Genomic DNA, 18067 nt, shown 5'->3' with positions numbered 1-18067 from the left:
TTAGACGGTCCACCCTGTTCCCCATGGCAGCGCACATGCTGCGCTGCCTGCGCACAGACCCCAGGGTCAAGCGGATGCAAGCGAGGGAGGACGCCTGCATCAGCATGATCCTGGACCCACGGCTGAGGGGGAGGTGGGATCAGTTTCTGCCTGCCAGAGACCGTGAGCAGTGAGCAAGGGAGTTGCAGGAGATCCTTGTTCGGCGACTGGAGGAAGCCTTCCCCCGCTTTCCAATCCCTCTGTCCCTCTCCAGCAGCCTGCAGCACAGCAGCAGGTGCCTGCGGCCAGCAGCAGCGTCAGGCGCCCAGGAGACCTGCTGTCATTGACCAGGCGTTCTACATGAAGGTACAGCAGCCGAGAGAGGAGGTGCGGGCAGCAGCCACCTTCGGTGAGAGTCACAGCCAGCACATGATCCGGATGGTGGCCGACTACATGTGGTCCTTCAGTGGGCTTGACACTGGCAGCGAAGAGCCTGTGGACTCCATGGAGTACTGGGTGGAGCGCTTGCACATCTGGAGGGAGCTTGCGCAGTACGCCCTGGAGGTATTGTCTTGCCCCCCTTCCAGCGTGCTGTCTGAGAGGTGCTTCAGTGCGGCTGGTGGCGTGGTCACCGAGAAGCGCTCTCGTCTGTCCACAGAGGGCGTGGACAGACTGACATTTTTGAAGATTAACCAGGCCTGGATAGAAGGCACGTTCCTGGCACCTGTTGTCGGCGAAAGGAAGACATGAGGTGCCTGCCTGGGAATTACAATACATTGCCTGCTGCCTGCCATACGTGATGACTCCTCTTCCTCCTGCTGGCCTGCTGTATTGATTTACCTATGAATTTATTTATGAATTTATTGTATTTCTACCTGACTCCTCCTGCTGCTGCTGGCCTGCTGCATTAATTTACCTATGAATTTATTTATGTATTTATTGTATTTCTACCTAACTCCTGCTGCTGCTGCTGGCCTGCTGCATTGATTTACCTATGAATTTATTTATGTATTTATTGTATTTCTACCTGACTCCTCCTGCTGCTGCTGGGCTGCTGCATTGATTTACCTATGAATTTATTTATGTATTTATTGTATTTCTACCTGACTCCTCCTGCTGCTGCTGGCCTGCTGCATTGATTTACCTATGAATTTATTTATGTATTTATTGTATTTCTACCTGACTCCTCCTGCTGCTGCTGGCCTGCTGCATTGATTTACCTATGAATTTATGTATGTATTTATTGTATTTCTACCTGACTCCTCCTGCTGCTGCTGGCCTGCTGCATTGATTTACCCATGAATCTATTTATGTATTTATTGTATTTCTACCTGACTCCTCCTCCTGCTGGCCTGCTGCATTGATTTACCTATGAATTTATTTATGTATTTATTGTATTTCTACCTGACTCCTCCTGCTGCTGCTGGCCTGCTGCATTGATTTACATATGAATTTATTTATGTATTTATTGTATTTCTACCTGACTCCTCCTGCTGCTGCTGGCCTGCTGCATTGATTTACCTATGAATTAATTTATGTATTTATTGTATTTATAAAGCGGCAACATATTACACCGCGCTTATTTTCATCCTGCTGCTGTCAGTGGTCCCACCGCCAGGGTCCACACAATGCATTGCCTGCTGTCAGTGCCACACGTCACTCCACCTCCTCCTCCTGCTGCTGTTGTATTTATCCTGCTGCTATCAGTGGTCCCACCGCCAGGGTCCACACAATGCATTGCCTGCTGCCAGTGCCACACGTCACTCCTCCTCCTACTGCTGCTGTTGTATTTATCCTGCTGCTGTCAGTGGTCCCACCGCCAGGGTCCACACTATGCATTGCCTGCTGCCAGTGCCACACGTCACTCCTCCTCTTCCTGCTGCTGTTGTATTTATCCTCCTGCTGTCAGTGGTCCCACCACCAGGGTCCACATTATGCATTGCCTGCTATCAGTGCCACATGTCACTCCACCTCCTCCTGCTGCTGCTGTTGTATTTATCCTGCTGCTGTCAGTGGTCCCACCGACCGGGTTCCACACTATGCATTGCCTGCTGCCAGTGCCACACGTCACTCCTCCTCCACCTGCTGCTGTTGTATTTGTCCTGCTGCTGTCAGTGGTCCCACCGCCAGGGTCCACACTATGCATTGCCTGCTGTCAGTGCCACATGTCACTCCACCTCCTACTGCTGCTGCTGTTGTATTTATCCTGCTGCTGTCAGTGGTCCCACCGCCAGGGTCCACACTATGCATTGCCTGCTGCCAGTGCCACACGTCACTCCTCCTCCTCCTGCTGCTGTTGTATTTATCCTGCTGCTGTCTGTGGTCCCACCGACAGGGTCCACACTATGCATTGCCTGCTGCCAGTGCCACACGTCACTCCTCCTCCTCCTGCTGCTGTTGTATTTATCCTGCTGCTGTCAGTGGTCCCACCGCCAGGGTCCACACTATGCATTGCCTGCTGCCAGTGCCACACGTCACTCCTCCTCCTCCTGCTGCTGTTGTATTTGTCCTGCTGCTGTCAGTGGTCCCACGGCCAGGGTCCACACTATGCATTGCCTGCTGCCAGTGCCACACGTCACTCCTCCTCTTCCTGCTGCTGTTGTATTTATCCTGCTGCTGTCAGTGGTCCCACCGTCAGGGTCCACACTATGCATTGTTGTATTTATCCTGCTGCTGTCAGTGGTCCCACCGCCAGGGTCCACACTATGCATTGCCTGCTGCCAGTGCCACACACACGTCACTCCTCCTCCTCCTCCTGATGCTGCTGTTGTATTTATCCTCCTGCTGTCAGTGGTCCCACCGCCAGGGTCAACACAATACATTGCCTGCTGCAAGTGCCACACGTCACTCCTCCTCCTGCCACTGCTGTATTTATCCTCCTGCTGCTGTATTTATCCTCCTGCTGTCAGTGGTCCCACCGCCAGGGTTCACACAAAGCATTGCCTGCTGCCAGTGCCACAGACACGTCACTCCGCCTCCTCCTCCTCCTGCTGCTGCTGTTGTATTTATCCTCCTGCTGTTAGTGGTCCCACCACCAGGGTCAACACAATACATTGCCTGCTGCCAGTGCCACACGTCACTCCTCCTCCTGCTGCTGCTGTATTTATCCTCCTGCTGCTGTATTTATCCTCCTGCTGTCAGTGGTCCCACCGCCAGGGTCCACACAATGCATTGCCTGCTGCCAGTGCCACACGTCACGTTTTTAGTTTTGTTTTTTTAAGTACACCTATTTCAATGTGAATTCCCTTTAAAAAAAACACACAAAAAAAACACGAATTCGCGAACACGAATTTTTACCGAATTTTGAGGCGTAACCCCGAACCGAATATGAATTCGAACCGAATTTCGTGGTCGAATGCGAATTCGAATGTCATGCGGTCCCGAATTTGAATGTACCCGAACCGAATTTTGGTACATCTGAGCATGCCTGCAGGCAGCCTCCCACCACTCAAGAGACTGGGGGATACAGGTGTGCCAATGCCCAAATGCTGCACTGCATGCATCCACTAGTGCAACTGAAATCTCTGTGCATTGTGCATGGTCTGCAATGATCACCCCGCAGTGCACCTCTGTGCACTGGAACCCCTTGCTGATCAGCTAGATTGACCTCTATGTGCTGGGACCCTTTTGCTGACTGTGAGCCTCTGTAATTATGCTACCATGTGTGACTCTGATGAAGGACAAAGCTTGAGCTGGAGTTGGAGGAGAAGATGGAGGACTCAGAATGCCTGGATTGAGGCAGAGTTGGAGATGGAAGACTGGGAGTGCACCAGTTGAATAAGTGAGCACTTTCACACTTGTAGTTTGTGGGACAGCAAGGGTTAGTGCATCTGCAGGTATTAGTATAGATGAGGAGGAGGGGGGGCAGTGTGGCCTCCTGTAGCTGGTCGGGCAACAGAGGTTATTGTAGTGTAGTGCAGTGTAGTGTAGCTAGTGGGATAATAGGGATTAGTAAAGGGTAGTTAGCTTAGCTGGTGAGGTAGCAGGGATTTTGTACAGCAGGAGACATTGGCAGCGCTTCCAAACAGAGGCTGTACCCGAATTGACTACCTGCAATAGATGTGCAGAGCTCCACAATTGTGGACTAAAATACACAACATGCATTCAAAACAGGTACAGCAAAAGAGGACGTTAGCTTCAGTATAAATAATATGTGCACAAATTAGGAAAAAATCATATTTTTATCGTTAGACTAGCGGTAGGCCTTCCCCGAGAGGACCCATCACTGCCGTGGGGAAGTCTAGTAGGGAATAATTTATGCACATATTATTTATACTGAAGCTAACGTCCTCCTTTGCTGTACCTGCTTTGAATGCATGTTGTGTATTTTAGTCCACAATTGTGGAGCTCTGCACATCTATTGCAGGTAGTCAATTCGGGTGCAGCCTCTGTTTGGAAGCGCTGCCAATGTCTCCTGCTGTACAAAACTCATGTAAGTATACTTATGGCTAGCTGCATCCATGTGCATCAATTTGCATTCAAATTATAGATTAGGACTAGTACATTATTTGCATCTGATTTGCATTCAAGGCATGTATTTAGCCCTGTGGAGCTCTGCATGCCTCTTTTGGTCTACAATTCAGTTGCAGCCTGTAAGCACTGTCATTTGTTTGATGTCTGAGGTAGCAGGGATTAGTGTAGGGTAGTTAGCACAGCTGGTGAGGCAGTAGGGATTAGCATAGGGTGGCAGGGATCAGCTATTGCTGGTGAGAAAGCAGGTATTAGTGTAGGGTAGTTAGCATAGCTGGTGGGGAAGCAGGGGTATGTGCAGGGTAGTTAGCTTAGCTGGTGAGGCAGCAGGGATTAGAGTAGGGTAGTTAGCATAGTTGGTGAGGCAGCAGGGATAAGTGTAGGGTAGTTAGCTTAGCTGGTGAGGCAGCAGGGATTAGAGTAGAGTAGTTAGCGTAGTTGGTGAGGCAGCAGGGATAAGTGTAGAGTAGTTATCTTAGCTGATGAGGCAGCAGGGATTAGAGTAGGGTAGTTAGTGTAGCTGGTGAGGCAGCAGGGATTAGTGTAGGGTAGTTAGCGTAGCTGATTGGCAGCAGTGGTAAGTGTAGGGTAGTTAGTAAAGCTGGTGGGGGCAGCAGGGGCCGATGTAGCTGGACAGTGTAGCCTAGATAGCAACGGCTCGAGATCAAGAAGCTTTGCAAGACGCCCCTGCACCATGGATGCACCAGATGTAGTACATTTTTTTCCCTTTTTTTGTCCACAAAATCTGGGTGCGTCTTATGGTCCGGAGCGTCGTATGGTCTGAAAAATACGGTAATGTGTTTTTTTTCTATTTTTTTTCCTATTTTTCCTATTAAAATGCATAGTAAACAAAATTGTTTGAGGGAATAAAATGCCATTCAATGAAAGCCTAGTTAGTATTGAAAAAAAAAACACCAATATATATTTCATTTAGGTTTCATCAGTAGGGATAATATTATTTCTGATTAACTACCTAACGACCACGTCACACCAATGGGCTTGAAAGCGGCGGCAGCCCCAGGACCGCCTAACGCCAATTGGCGTCAAGTCCTAGAGCCGACTACTGCAGGAGATCGCGCGCAGGCTGTGCGTGCATCTCCTGATCGGGGGCGGAGCTCCGCCCCGCCTTCAGCCTCCTAGCAGTGATCGCCGCTTCGGGAGACTGTTAGATGGCGAAACTGACATCTTTTCTGTTAGTACAGTGCTGCGATCAGCAGCAGCGCTGTACTGGGGACAGCCGTGTGACATGGCTGTGCCCCTGGGGCACTTGAGAGCGATTGGCTCTCATAGGCAGAAGCCTATGACAGCCGATTGCCAGGATTGGCTGGCTGGGGGAAGGGAGAGATTTGTCTAAAAAAAAACTGTAAGAAAAATATAAAAATAAAGATATAAATAGAGATGGCTGGAACGTTTCGCTAGCGAACGGTTCCCGGCGAACTCCCGAGGTTCGCGATCGTGGAGAACCGCAAACTTTTCCGGAAGTTCGGTTCGCCCCCATAGTGCATCATGAGGGTCAACTTTGACCCTCTACATCACAGTCAGCAGGCACATTGTAGCCAATGGCTCCAGGCTACACTCCCTCCTGGAGCCACTCCCCCCCTTATAAAAGGCAGGCAGTGTCAGGCTTTTCACTCACTCGTGTGCCTGCATTAATTAGAGAAGGGAGAGCTGCTGTGCAGAGACCTATAGGGAAAGCTTAGTTAGGCTCTTGTAGGCTTCTTAGCTTGGTCCTTGCTGATTCTTATTGCTAAAAAAGCACCCCTCAACAGCTCTTTTGAGAGCTAATCTTGTTCTTGTGATCAATTTTTTTTTGTGTGGCCCACTTGCATTATATACAGCCCTGTCAGTCAGTCACAGCTGGCCTTTGGCCCCTTGGTAGTATAATTACTGCTGTTCCAGGTGCACATTATAATACCCATCACTGCATATACCTTACTACCTGTTGTTCACTACAGTGCACCCAACTACCTGTGTGTGACAGGTGCACATTGTAATACCCATCACTGCATATACAAACCTGTTGTTCACAGTGCACCCACCTACCTACGTGAGTGCACGCAGTGTCACTGTGCCTGCCAGATACCTGTCTGTGTGTGACAGGTGCACATAGTAATACCCATCACTGCATATACCTACCTGTTGTTATCTTCAAAGCACCCACCTACCTATGTGAGCGCATTTAGTGTCACTGTACCTGCTCGGTACCTGTGTGTGACAGGTGTACATTTGTAATACCCATCACTGCATATACCTACTACCTGTTGTTCACTTCAGTGCACCCACCTACCTATGTGAGTGCACGCAGTGTGATATACCACTCCATGCATACCTGTTAACTGCACCTGTGTGACTGCACATTGTATTAGTCAAGTCAGTGCATGCCTTTCACTTCACCCCCCCCCCCCCCCCCCGATATGGACAAAATGGACAAAGGCAGAGGTAGAGGCAGACCCAAAGGAAGGCCAACCAGCAGGTCTGTGCAAGGTCGTGCTGATGTGGACCTGGCCCAAAGTACAGTGCTCAGAAGAAGGCATGTCCCATCAACTCCCAAGGTTGTCAGGACGTGGCTGACTATTTAACACAGAACACCTCATCTTCTGCAGCCACCAGCGCTACTACAAGCACCACAGCCGCTGCATTTGATACTTCGCAGGAGTTATTTGGTGGGGAAATCACTGATGCACAGCCATTTTTGTTACAACCAGATGAAGGCGCTTAGCAAGTTACACCATCTCATATGTCTGAGTTAGGCGACACTATGGACGTAAGGTGTGAGGAGGAGGATGATGAAGTACCTGCTGTTGGTGCAATTTATGAGGTGTCTGAGGCAAGCGAAGCTGGGGAGGATGATTATGATGATTATGATGCTACGGATGTCACGTATGTTCCCAATAGAGGAGATGCACATAAACAAAAGAGAGGGAGCACCGTTTCCAAAAAAGAGTATGCAGCGTGCCCAAGGTCTCTCCCCAGTGCCTCCTGGGAAATGCAGTCCAGATAAAACAGAAAGGACCGGCACCGCTGTCTTGTATCAAAGCTCTTTTAATAGCACCAAAGTGGCAGCAGTGACAGACTGCTGTTTCGGTTTACACCGTTATCAAACTGCTCAAAACCATGGCTATTAAAAGAGCTTTGATACAAGACAGCGGTGCCGGTCCTTTCTGTTTTAACCCAATAGAGGAGATGAACAGGGGAACAATTCAGAGGGGGACTCAGAGAGGAGTAGGAGGAGATGAGTTCCAAAAGAAGCAGGGGGAGCTCGTCATCAGAAACAGCTGGTGGTAGTGTCCGGTGCCATGTATCACCACCTATGGACAGCCAGCCAACATGCCCTTCAACGCCAGCTGTTTTTGCCACTATAGTGCCATCACCCCAGGGGGGCTCAGCGGTTTGGAAATTGTTTGATGTGTCTGCCGTAGATCAGAGCAATGCCATCTGTTCTCTTTGCCTCAAAAAACTGAGCCGTGGAAAGGCCAACACCCACGTAGGGACAGCTGCCTTATGAAGGCACATGGAGAAAAGGCACAAACTGCAATGGGAAGAGCACCAGAGGAAAAGCAGCACACAAAAGAAAAGCCACCCTCCTTCTCCTCTTCCTCCTTCAGGTGCAGCATCTTCAGCTGCTTTCTCCCTTGCACCTTCACAGCCACTCTCCTCTACTCCACCTCTCACCTTGAGCAGTTCCTGCTCCTCTGCCCACAGCAGCCAGGTGTCTGTGAAGGAAATTTTTGAGCGGAAGAAGACAATTTCTGCCAGTCACCCCCTTGCCCGGCGTCTGACAGCTGGCTTGGCAGAACTGTTAGCTCGCCAGCTGTTACCATACCAGCTGGTGGACTCTGAGGCCTTCCGTAAATTTATGGCCATTGGGACACCGCAGTGGAAGATATCAGGCCGCAATTATTTATCTAAAAAGGCGATACCCAAACTGTACCGTGAAGTTGAGAGGCAAGTGGTGTCATCTCTGGCACACAGCGTTGGGTCAAGGATCCACCTGACCATGGATGCCTGGTCTGCCAAGCACGGTCAGGGCAGGTACATTACTTACACAGCCCATTCAGTCAACCTGGTGACCGATGGCAAGCAGGGAGTATGTGGCTGTGCAGCGGACCAACTTGTGACACCTCCACGGCTTGCAGGCAGGCCTCCTGCCACCTCCTCTCCTCCTGCTACATCCTCCTCCTCCTCCTTGGCTGAGTGGCAGTTCAACTCTACTGGTGCTGCGATCTCCTCTCCAGCTACACAGCCCCAGGGCCTATGGTGCATGCCAGGTACGACGGTGTATATTTTTCTCTGGCCAGAGATAAAGTTACTACCCTGCCTGCTGGTGATTGCATCACTACTCTATGGCTTATTGATCCGCTTTGTTCTTGGTTTTAACATGGGGAAGGAATTGTTGTTTGAGGGTTATATCTAGGGGTTTGTGCTTTGTAATTTTTGCAATTTTGTAACTAATAAATTGATGTTGGTATAATTATGGTGGCCTTGTGGCCTGTATGCAAATATTTTGTGGATCTGTTATTGTTTAGGTTGGCCCCACCCTTTTTAGGGTACATTAACCAACCTTTATGTGGCACCATTGCACTTCTAATTTTTGAATTTAGGATCAGTGGCTGACCCCGCACCAGCTGGAGATCGGCAGCATGGTGTGTGACAATGGCAGCAATCTCATCTCCGCTTTAAATTTGGGAAGCATGTACCCTGCATGGCACATGTGATGAATCTAGTCATTCAAAGATTTCTGTCAAAGTACCCAGGCTTAGAGGACGGCCTTAAGCAGGCCAGGAAGTTGTGTGGGCATTTCAGGCAGACTTACACGGCCATGGCACGCTTTGCCAACATTCAGCAGAGAGACACATTGCCGGTGAGACGCCTGATTTGCGATAGCCCGCCTCACTGGAATTTGACCCTCCTTATGTTCTCTTGCCTGCTAGAACAGGAGAAAGCCGTCACCCAGTACCTCTACAACTACAGTAGAAGGACACAATCTGGGGAGATGGGGATGTTCTGGCCCAACAACTGGCCACTCATGAGAAATGCATGCAGGCTCATGCAGTTTGAGGAGGTGACCAACCTGGTGAGTCGCAGTGAAGGCACCATCAGCGACTTGATCCCGTATGCTTACTTCCTGGAGCGTGCCATGTGTAGAGTGGTGGATCAAGCTGTGGAGAAGCGTGAACAGGAACAGTTACTGGAGAAAGCGTTGTGGGATAAATTCTCATCAGAACCAGATGTTTCCTCAACACCTGCGGCAGCACAGAGGACAGAGGGAGGGGGGGAGTAAGAGGAGGAAGAGTCGTGTGGGGAAGAGGAGTCAGACTCAGATGATGAGGAAGGTGTTTCTTTGGAGGAGGAGGAGGAGGCCGGGGCAGAAGAACAACCGCAGCAGGTGTCGCAGGGGCTTCAACGTTCCCGTGGTATTGTTCGTGGCTGGGGGGAGAAGGAGGACTTATCTGAGGAAGAGCAAGAGGAGATGGATAGTATGTCTGGATCCAACTTTGTGAAGTTGGCATCTTTCATGCTGTCCAGCCTGTTGAGGGACCCCCGTATAAAAAAACTCAAGGGGAATGACAATTACTGGGTGGCCACGCTACTAGACCCTCAGTATAGACTCAAAGTGGCGGACATGTTACCAATTCACCTGCAGGCAGAAAGGATGCAGCACTTGCAGAACAAACTGGCAACTATGCTTTACAATGCATTTAAGGGTGGTGTCACAGCACAACACAATAAAGGTACCGCTGCCAGTAATCCTTCTCCCATTTCCATGCAGGCAAGGACAGGACGCTCCAGCAATCTCATGGTGATGTCGGATATGCGAACATTCTTTAGTCAAAAGCCTCGCCTTAGCCCTTCCGGATCCACCCTCCACCAACACCTGGACCTGGCCTTAAGTGTGGATGTAGACACTGTGAGCAGCGATGAACCCTTGGACTACTGGGTGCGCAGGCTTGACCTGTGGCCAGAGCTGTCCCAATTTGCCATCCAACTTCTGTTTTGCCATGCCTCAAGTGTCCTGTCATAAAGGACCTTCAGCGCAGCTGGAGGCATTGTCACTGAGAATAGAAGTCACCTAAGTCACAAAAGTGTTCAGTACCTCACCTTTATCAAAATGAATGAGGCATGGATCCCGGAGGGCTACTACCCGCCCCAAGACTAAGTCAGTCCCCACACACAGCATCTCTGCCTGCATGCCGTGTGACTGCCTGCCCCAAGACTAAATCGCTCCCCACACAGCACCTCTGCTCGCAGGCCACTTGACTGCCTTCTCCGCCACCACCACCAGGTTCCAGGACTCCAGGTGGATCCTGCTAGCAGCGGCTGCTATAATAATTTTTATGGTGCGTGTACATGCCTGCCTTATTTTTCTGGCTGCACTGCAGCTGCAACAACAAAACAAAAAACATGTACATGTGCCAATTCCCCTTCGTGATCATTACCTTGCCGCAGTGAAGGGGCTTGCGTATCACAATGAAGCAATGACCGCTGGCTATATGAGTGTCTCGGGGGGGGGGGGGGGGGGCTGGGGGGGGGGGTCACACCCAAGATAATAAGGTCATTGCTTCATTGTGGACAGACCAAATTTGATCAGTTGGACAGTCGCTGTTGTTCTTTCATTGAGCTACCACAGCCCGGCGACCATATGGGCTTGAAAATCGCCACGGCCTGCACTCTTGCTGTGGTGTGCACCAGTCCAGCACGACCGTCACAACACAGACAGCTGTTTGCGGTGAGTTACACAGTGAGTTTGGTGTGTCAGTGTGAAGCAGTACTCTAATTACACTCCCTGATTGATGTATACACATGCAAGATGTTGTAAAGCACTTTATGCCTCCAATTTAGCATTGCAATGTGATTTCTGCCCCTAAAACGCTGCTGTGCGTCAAATCCAGATTTTTCCCCGGGACTTTTGGCATTTATCCCACTCCCCCATGCACCCCTCCAGGTGTTAGACCCCTTGAAACATCTTTTCCAACACTTTTGTGGCCAGCATAAATCTTTGTAGTTTTCAAAGTTCACCTGCCCACTGAAGTCTATTGCGGTTTTAAAAGTTCACAGGTTTTGCAGGTTGCGGAAGTTCGCGTTCGAGATTTGCGAACCTAAAATCAGAGGTTCGAGCCATCTCTAATTGTGATTACCTGTTGCCGACCCGGGTTGTACCTGACTACGATTCTTCTGATCATCTGTTATTGATTTGGCTTGTACCTGACCTTGCATCTTACCGGATTTGCTGTTGCCAACCTCGGATTGTTAAAGGACCTTGCATGAACGCTGCCTGCCCTGATCTCTGCCTGTTTTGACTACGCATCTGTATTGTAATTACACTTTTGTCTGGATTGCCTCAGCCCATTGGCCTCAGGTGACTATTCAAGTATAATGTGTCTGCTTTACCTTGCTGTGTTTGGTAAATGCTATGTGCCAGGTTGTATGCTACATCTGCCTGCAGGGTTGTGTAGTTTGTTGTTAGGCAGGAGTGTATGCAGGTGTTAGGGCTGGGTTATAGGTCAGTCTTATAAGCGTACAGTCTGACCTATAGCAAGTAGCCAGACAAGCCTGACACACAGATATAATTCAATATTCATTGATGCAATAACTACACTCATGTGGTTACTCAAGTGACATTGTATACTTAATAGGAGTCTGCCTGCAATTGTCTCCACAGCCACACTTCTCCACTTACTGATAACCACTAGAGAGGTATGTGAACAAGGAAGTATACAGCTACACCCCAACTGCTTTGCAAGGTAGCGCCCAATCCTGGACAGCCAATGCATACAGTGGAGGAAATAATTATTTGACCCCTCACTGATTTTGTAAGTCTTTGTCAAATCTTTGTTAATGACAAAGAAATGAAAAGTCTCAGAACAGTATCATTTTAATGGTAGGTTTATTTTAACAGTGGCAGATAGCATATCAAAAGGAAAATCGAAAAAATAACCTTAAATAAAAGATAGCAACTGATTTGCATGTCATTGAGTGAAATAAGTTTTTGAACCCTCTAATAATAAAAGACTTAATACTTAGTGGAAAAACCCTTGTTTGCAAGCACAGAGGTCAAACGTTTCTTGTAATTGATGACCAAGTTTGCACACATTTTAGGAGGAATGTTGGTCCACTCCTCTTTGCAGATCATCTCTAAATCCCTAAGGTTTCGAGGCTGTCTCTGTGCAACTCTGAGCTTGAGCTCCCTCCATAGGTTTTCTATTGGATTAAGGTCCGGAGACTGACTAGGCCACTCCATGACCTTAAAGGGAACCAGAGAGGAACGGGGGGGGGGTGAAAAAAGAAAAAGATTTTATACATACCTGGGGCTTCTTCCAGCCCCATAAGCCTGAATCGCTCCCACGCCGCCGTCCTCAGCTTCCTGGATCCATGATACCGGACCCGTCACTTCCGGCGGACGCGGCCAATTGTCCGCATCACAGGGGCTCCCTCCATACATGTACGCATGCGGCTGCGCAGTTAACAGCCACATGCATATCTGTATGGGGAGAGCACCCTGTGATGCGGAGAATTGGCCGCGTCCACCGGCCGACTTGCCGACTCGCGGCAATGACGGGACCCGGTGGCGGCTGATCCAGGCAGCGGAGGAGTGCGGCGTGGGAGCGATCCGTGCGTATGGGGCTGGAGGAAGCCCCAGGTATGTATATTGCATCCTCTCTGGTTCCCTTTAATGTGCTTCTTCTTGAGCCACTCCTTTGTTGCCTTTGCTGTATGTTTTGGGTCATTGTCGTGCTGGAACACCCATCCACGACCCATTTTCAGTTTCCTGGCAGAGGGAAGGAGGTTGTCGTTCAGGATTTCACGATACATGGCTCCGTCCATTTTCCCGTTAATGCGATTAAGTTGTCCTGTGCCCTTAGCAGAAAAACACCCCCAAAGCAAAATGTTTCCACCCCCATGCTTGACGGTGGGGATGGTGTTTTGGGGGTCATAGGCAGCATTTTTCTTCCTCCAAACACAGCGAGTTGAGTTAATGCCAAAGAGCTCTATTTTGGTCTCATCAGACCACAGCACCTTCTCCCAGTCACTCACAGAATCATTCAGGTGTTCATTGGCAAACTTCAGACGGGCCTGCACATGTGCCTTCTTGAGCAGGGGGACCTTGCGAGCCCTGCAGGATTTTGATCCATTGCGGTGTAATGTGTTTCCAATGGTTTTCTTGGTGACTGTGGTCCCTGCTAATTTGAGGTCATTCACTAACTCCTCCCATGTAGTTGTAGGATGCTTTTTCACCTTTTTCAGAACCATTGACACCCCACGAGGTGAAATCTTGCGTGGAGCCCCAGAGCGAGGTCGATTGATGGTCATTTTGTGCTCCTTCCATTTTCGAACAATCGCACCAACAGTTGTCACCTTCTCTCCCAGCTTCTTGCTAATGGTTTTGTAGCCCATTCCAGCCTTGTGCAGGTCTACAATTTTGTCTCTGACATCCTTGGACAGCTCTTTGGTCTTTCCCATGTTGGAGAGTTTGGAGTCTGCTTGATCGATTGATTCTGTGGATAGGTGTCTTTTATACAGGTGACTAGTTAAGACAGGTGTCCTTAATGAGGGTGACTAATTGAGTAGAAGTGTCTAACCACTCTGTGGGAGCCAGAACTCTTAATGGTTGGTAGGGGTTCAAAAACTTATTTCACTCAATGAAATGCAAATCAGTTGCTATCTTTTATTTAAGGTTATTTTTTCGATTTTCCTTTTGATGTGCTATCTGCCACTGTTAAAATAAACCTACCATTGAAATGATACTGTTTTGATACTTTTCATTTCTTTGTCATTGGACAAACTTACAAAATCAGTGAGGAGTCAAATAATTATTTCCTCCACTGTATATAAAAGATTGAGAAAAAAAAGGAAAGGATCCACACAATGCAGAATACTGAACTTGTTTATTATTGGGTGTAGCCAAAACTGTAACCACAGTAACACATGGCTGACATGTTTTTGACTATTCTAGTCCTTAGCCATAAAGCGATCACTAAGGGGGGTTTTAGGGTGAGGCACCACCAGTGGGGTCTTAGGGTTAGGCACCACCAGAAGAGATTTAGGGTTAGGCACCATCAGGGGGGTCTTAGGGTTAAGCACCACCAGGGGAGATTTAGGGTTAGGCACCGCCAGGGGGGTCTGAGAGTTAGACACCACCAGGGGTTTCTTAGGGTTAGCCACCACCAGGGGAGATTTAGGGTTAGGCACCACCAGGGAGGTCTTAGGGTTAGGCACCACCAGGGGGGTCTAAGGGTCAGGGATAGGTACAGGGAGGGTTCTGTGTGAGAGTAGGGTTGGGTTTAGTTGTAGTAAAATGTCAGTAATATTTACTAATGTTTTACAACAGTTTTTACGGACACACTTATATTTTTTTTTATTCATCGTTATAAACAATATTTTCAGATTTTATTATATGAAGAAATGATAAATGAAGGTTATTCACAATAATATACAATTATAACGATTAAACATATATTATTATTATTTTTTTAGCAAACTTAATTATAAGTTTCACTTTTAAAACAGGGAAGATTATCGTTTTCACAATTTGCGATTTCTTACACATTATTAAAGGTTTTTTTAATTTGTAAAACATTATTTGCAAACTAAATACAACACAATATTTTTATAAATGCTATTACCGATTATCGTTTACACCCTGCGCCCTTTTCACCCGACGCCCTTTTTGCATGCATGCCTTTAGCCATACCTGCTGTACAATGACATCAATCACAAATAACTAGGTCTTGGACTAGGGTGGACTCAGAGACCACACCCAAAGAGGGTGGAAAGGGTATAACCACAAACCAACATAGGGGCTTATATCAAATAGAAAAATGAGATAGATAAGACCAGCCCTACTAGGAATAGTGAGGAGGTGCAGAAGTACATGGGTAAAAAGAAGGGCCTGTGACCTTCTGCAACAGGCAGTTGATTTTTTTTTTATTTTGAAAAAGCAAAATAGCCTTGCTTTATATAAGTTAAAAAAATGCATATTTGTTCTACATTTTAAATGCTTCAAAACAAATTACTTATAAGAACTGGCTTTGGACTAGGGGTACAACAATGATAGGCTGTCCTGGGATTGTAGTTTAGCTAACCTCTACATTAATTCATTAGTGTTCAGACTATTTTCTCTTTTCCTTTTTAGTTGACACAAGTTAATTGTATTTGTCCATTTTAATCATGAACATAAGGAAAAAAATCCAGTTATACAGCATGAGATTACACGATTAAATATAATCCCTTAAAGCAGTAAAATGTTTTTGAAATACTTGCTTAAGCTTAAAAGAGAGTTCAACAAATCTGAGTGAAAGTATCTTGTAATATATTTGACACTAGAGAGCATAACATTATTCTCTGTAGCCAAATTTCACAGGGTTCTCCATTTTACTTTTGCTGTTTGGCAGAAATAGTATGTGTAACAAGATTATTTTCCTGAAATTCCTCTATAAATAACAGAAAGCTAGTGACAATATTTGAATTACTGGAGAAGATTTTTTCCCCCCTTAATAACAGGACAGATTTTGATGCAACTGTTCTCAGAGTACCAGCAGAAAAGTGAACTGTAGACAAAGCAGTAATAAATGACACACTTCTTTTAACAATTGTAGATTATGTTCACCTTATCTATAAAATAACTCTGCGCTGCAGGAAAAAAAAACTAAAAAAAAACATATAACTTAAGATAGGTTCTTACTGATTAAGTTAATTATCTCAGTTATTTTCGTACCGTATTTTTTTTATTGCTTTTCGGGTGCTTAAAGAATATTATACATGAGGGGAAAACAGATAACAAAAAGTACATGAGAAACGGTTTGTTCATGCAAACAACACCAAAATACATATTTAACCACTTCGCCGCCCGGGTACAGTTTTTCATTTTCTCCTTTGGACTTGAGTTCCCCACCCGGAGCGTAGATATACGCACCCCCCGCCGCTGCCGCCGCTGTCCTGCACTCGTGCACACCGCCTGCTGCTCGCCCGGAGGTCAATGAATGGGAAAAAAACATTCCTGTTCCTTGATCTCTGCCCCCCAGCAATGATCGGCTGCTTCTATGAGAAGCAGCGCGATCATTGTGAAAAAAAAAGATTCCCAGCCTCCCTGAACATCCTGTAAGCGTACTTCCGACGCTTACAGGACGCACTCCCAAAAATGTACTGTGGCCATCTTGTGGCCAAAAAGTAAAACTACACCCAAAAACATTTTTCATATACAAGTACATTCTTTTACATTATAAATTAACTCATTAACTCCCACACTCCCCAATTGTTACCATTTTTTTTTTGTAATAAAAAAAATGACAATTAAAAAAAAAAGAAAAAAATAGTTACCTTAAGGACTGAACTCTTTAAATATTTATATCAAGAGGGTATAACACTGCTACTTTAAAAATGATGGGCTTTTAATTAGGGATGGACGCAAAACTGAAAAAAATGTACCTTTATTTGCAAATAAAATATTGGCACCAAACATTGTGATAGGGATATAATTTAAACAGTGTAATAACTGAGACAAATGGGCAAATAAGTTACATGGAGTTTAATTACAGTAGCATGCATTATTTAAAAACTATAATGGCCGAAAACTGAAAAAATAATGATTTTTTTTCCAAATGTTTTCCTATTTTCCCATTAAAACACAATTAGAATAAAATAATTCTTCGCATAATGTCCCCCCTAAAGAAAGCCTAATTCGTGGTAAAAAAAAAAACAAGATATAGTTCATTTCATTGCGATAAGTAATGACAAAGTTATAGATGAATAAATGGAAGGAGCGCTGAAAGGTGAAAATTGTTTGGATACTGAAAGGGTAAAACCCCTCAGTTGTGAATTGTTTAATAAATACCTTTCTTTTGAGGTCTATAGACAACTGACATGTTTACCACTGTAAATTGGCAAAAGCAATGTAATGATCTGGGGTCAATTTCCACAGTCAGCGAACTCCAAGTGCACTGAAGCAGATGGAAATCCCCGCAATCACAGAAGCAGAGTACCCAGTATATGTAAATACATTTGTAGAGGGGAATTCCAACCAGCAGGTGGAGCTGTGGAGTACAGAGGAACAAGTCCACATTGAAATTGCAGGACGTGAAGCAGCACTGTGCAATATAAACAAAGTAGCAACACAAAAGAGGGCAAGAACAGAGACAGGCTATATGAATGTCTACCAATCTAGTCACCACCCGGCGATGGCAGACATATCACAACTGAACAGACTAGAGTGAGAAAGCCAATCGCAAGAGAGGTGATTGCTATCAGCAACACAAGACTAAGCAAAGAAATAACATGAATAGCAAAGGAAGACACAGCAAATAACTACAATCCAAACGCCAAAGAAAATTACAAATAAACTAACTAAACGCGCAACAGTGACAAGCGCGTTAATAACACGGTCACCGCACGTTAAGCGAAACAGTGACAAAAGTACCAAATCTGACTAACAATTGAACATGGAAAACAAAAACAAACAGTGGGAACGCTTGCTAATCGGTTGCCTAACACCAGACAACAGCAAGCGTTTGTTCCAGACCAAACCAGACTGCACTAGTAGGAGTGCAAAATGCACTCCCCAAGCATTAACTACACTAGAATATTATAGCAACAAGATACCAAGAGGCTGAGGCTCCCAGGTCAG

This window comes from Hyperolius riggenbachi, chromosome 5 (assembly GCF_040937935.1).
Source record: "Hyperolius riggenbachi isolate aHypRig1 chromosome 5, aHypRig1.pri, whole genome shotgun sequence".
NCBI lineage: Eukaryota > Metazoa > Chordata > Amphibia > Anura > Hyperoliidae > Hyperolius > Hyperolius riggenbachi.
Note: the sequence above shows the minus strand (reverse complement) of the source record.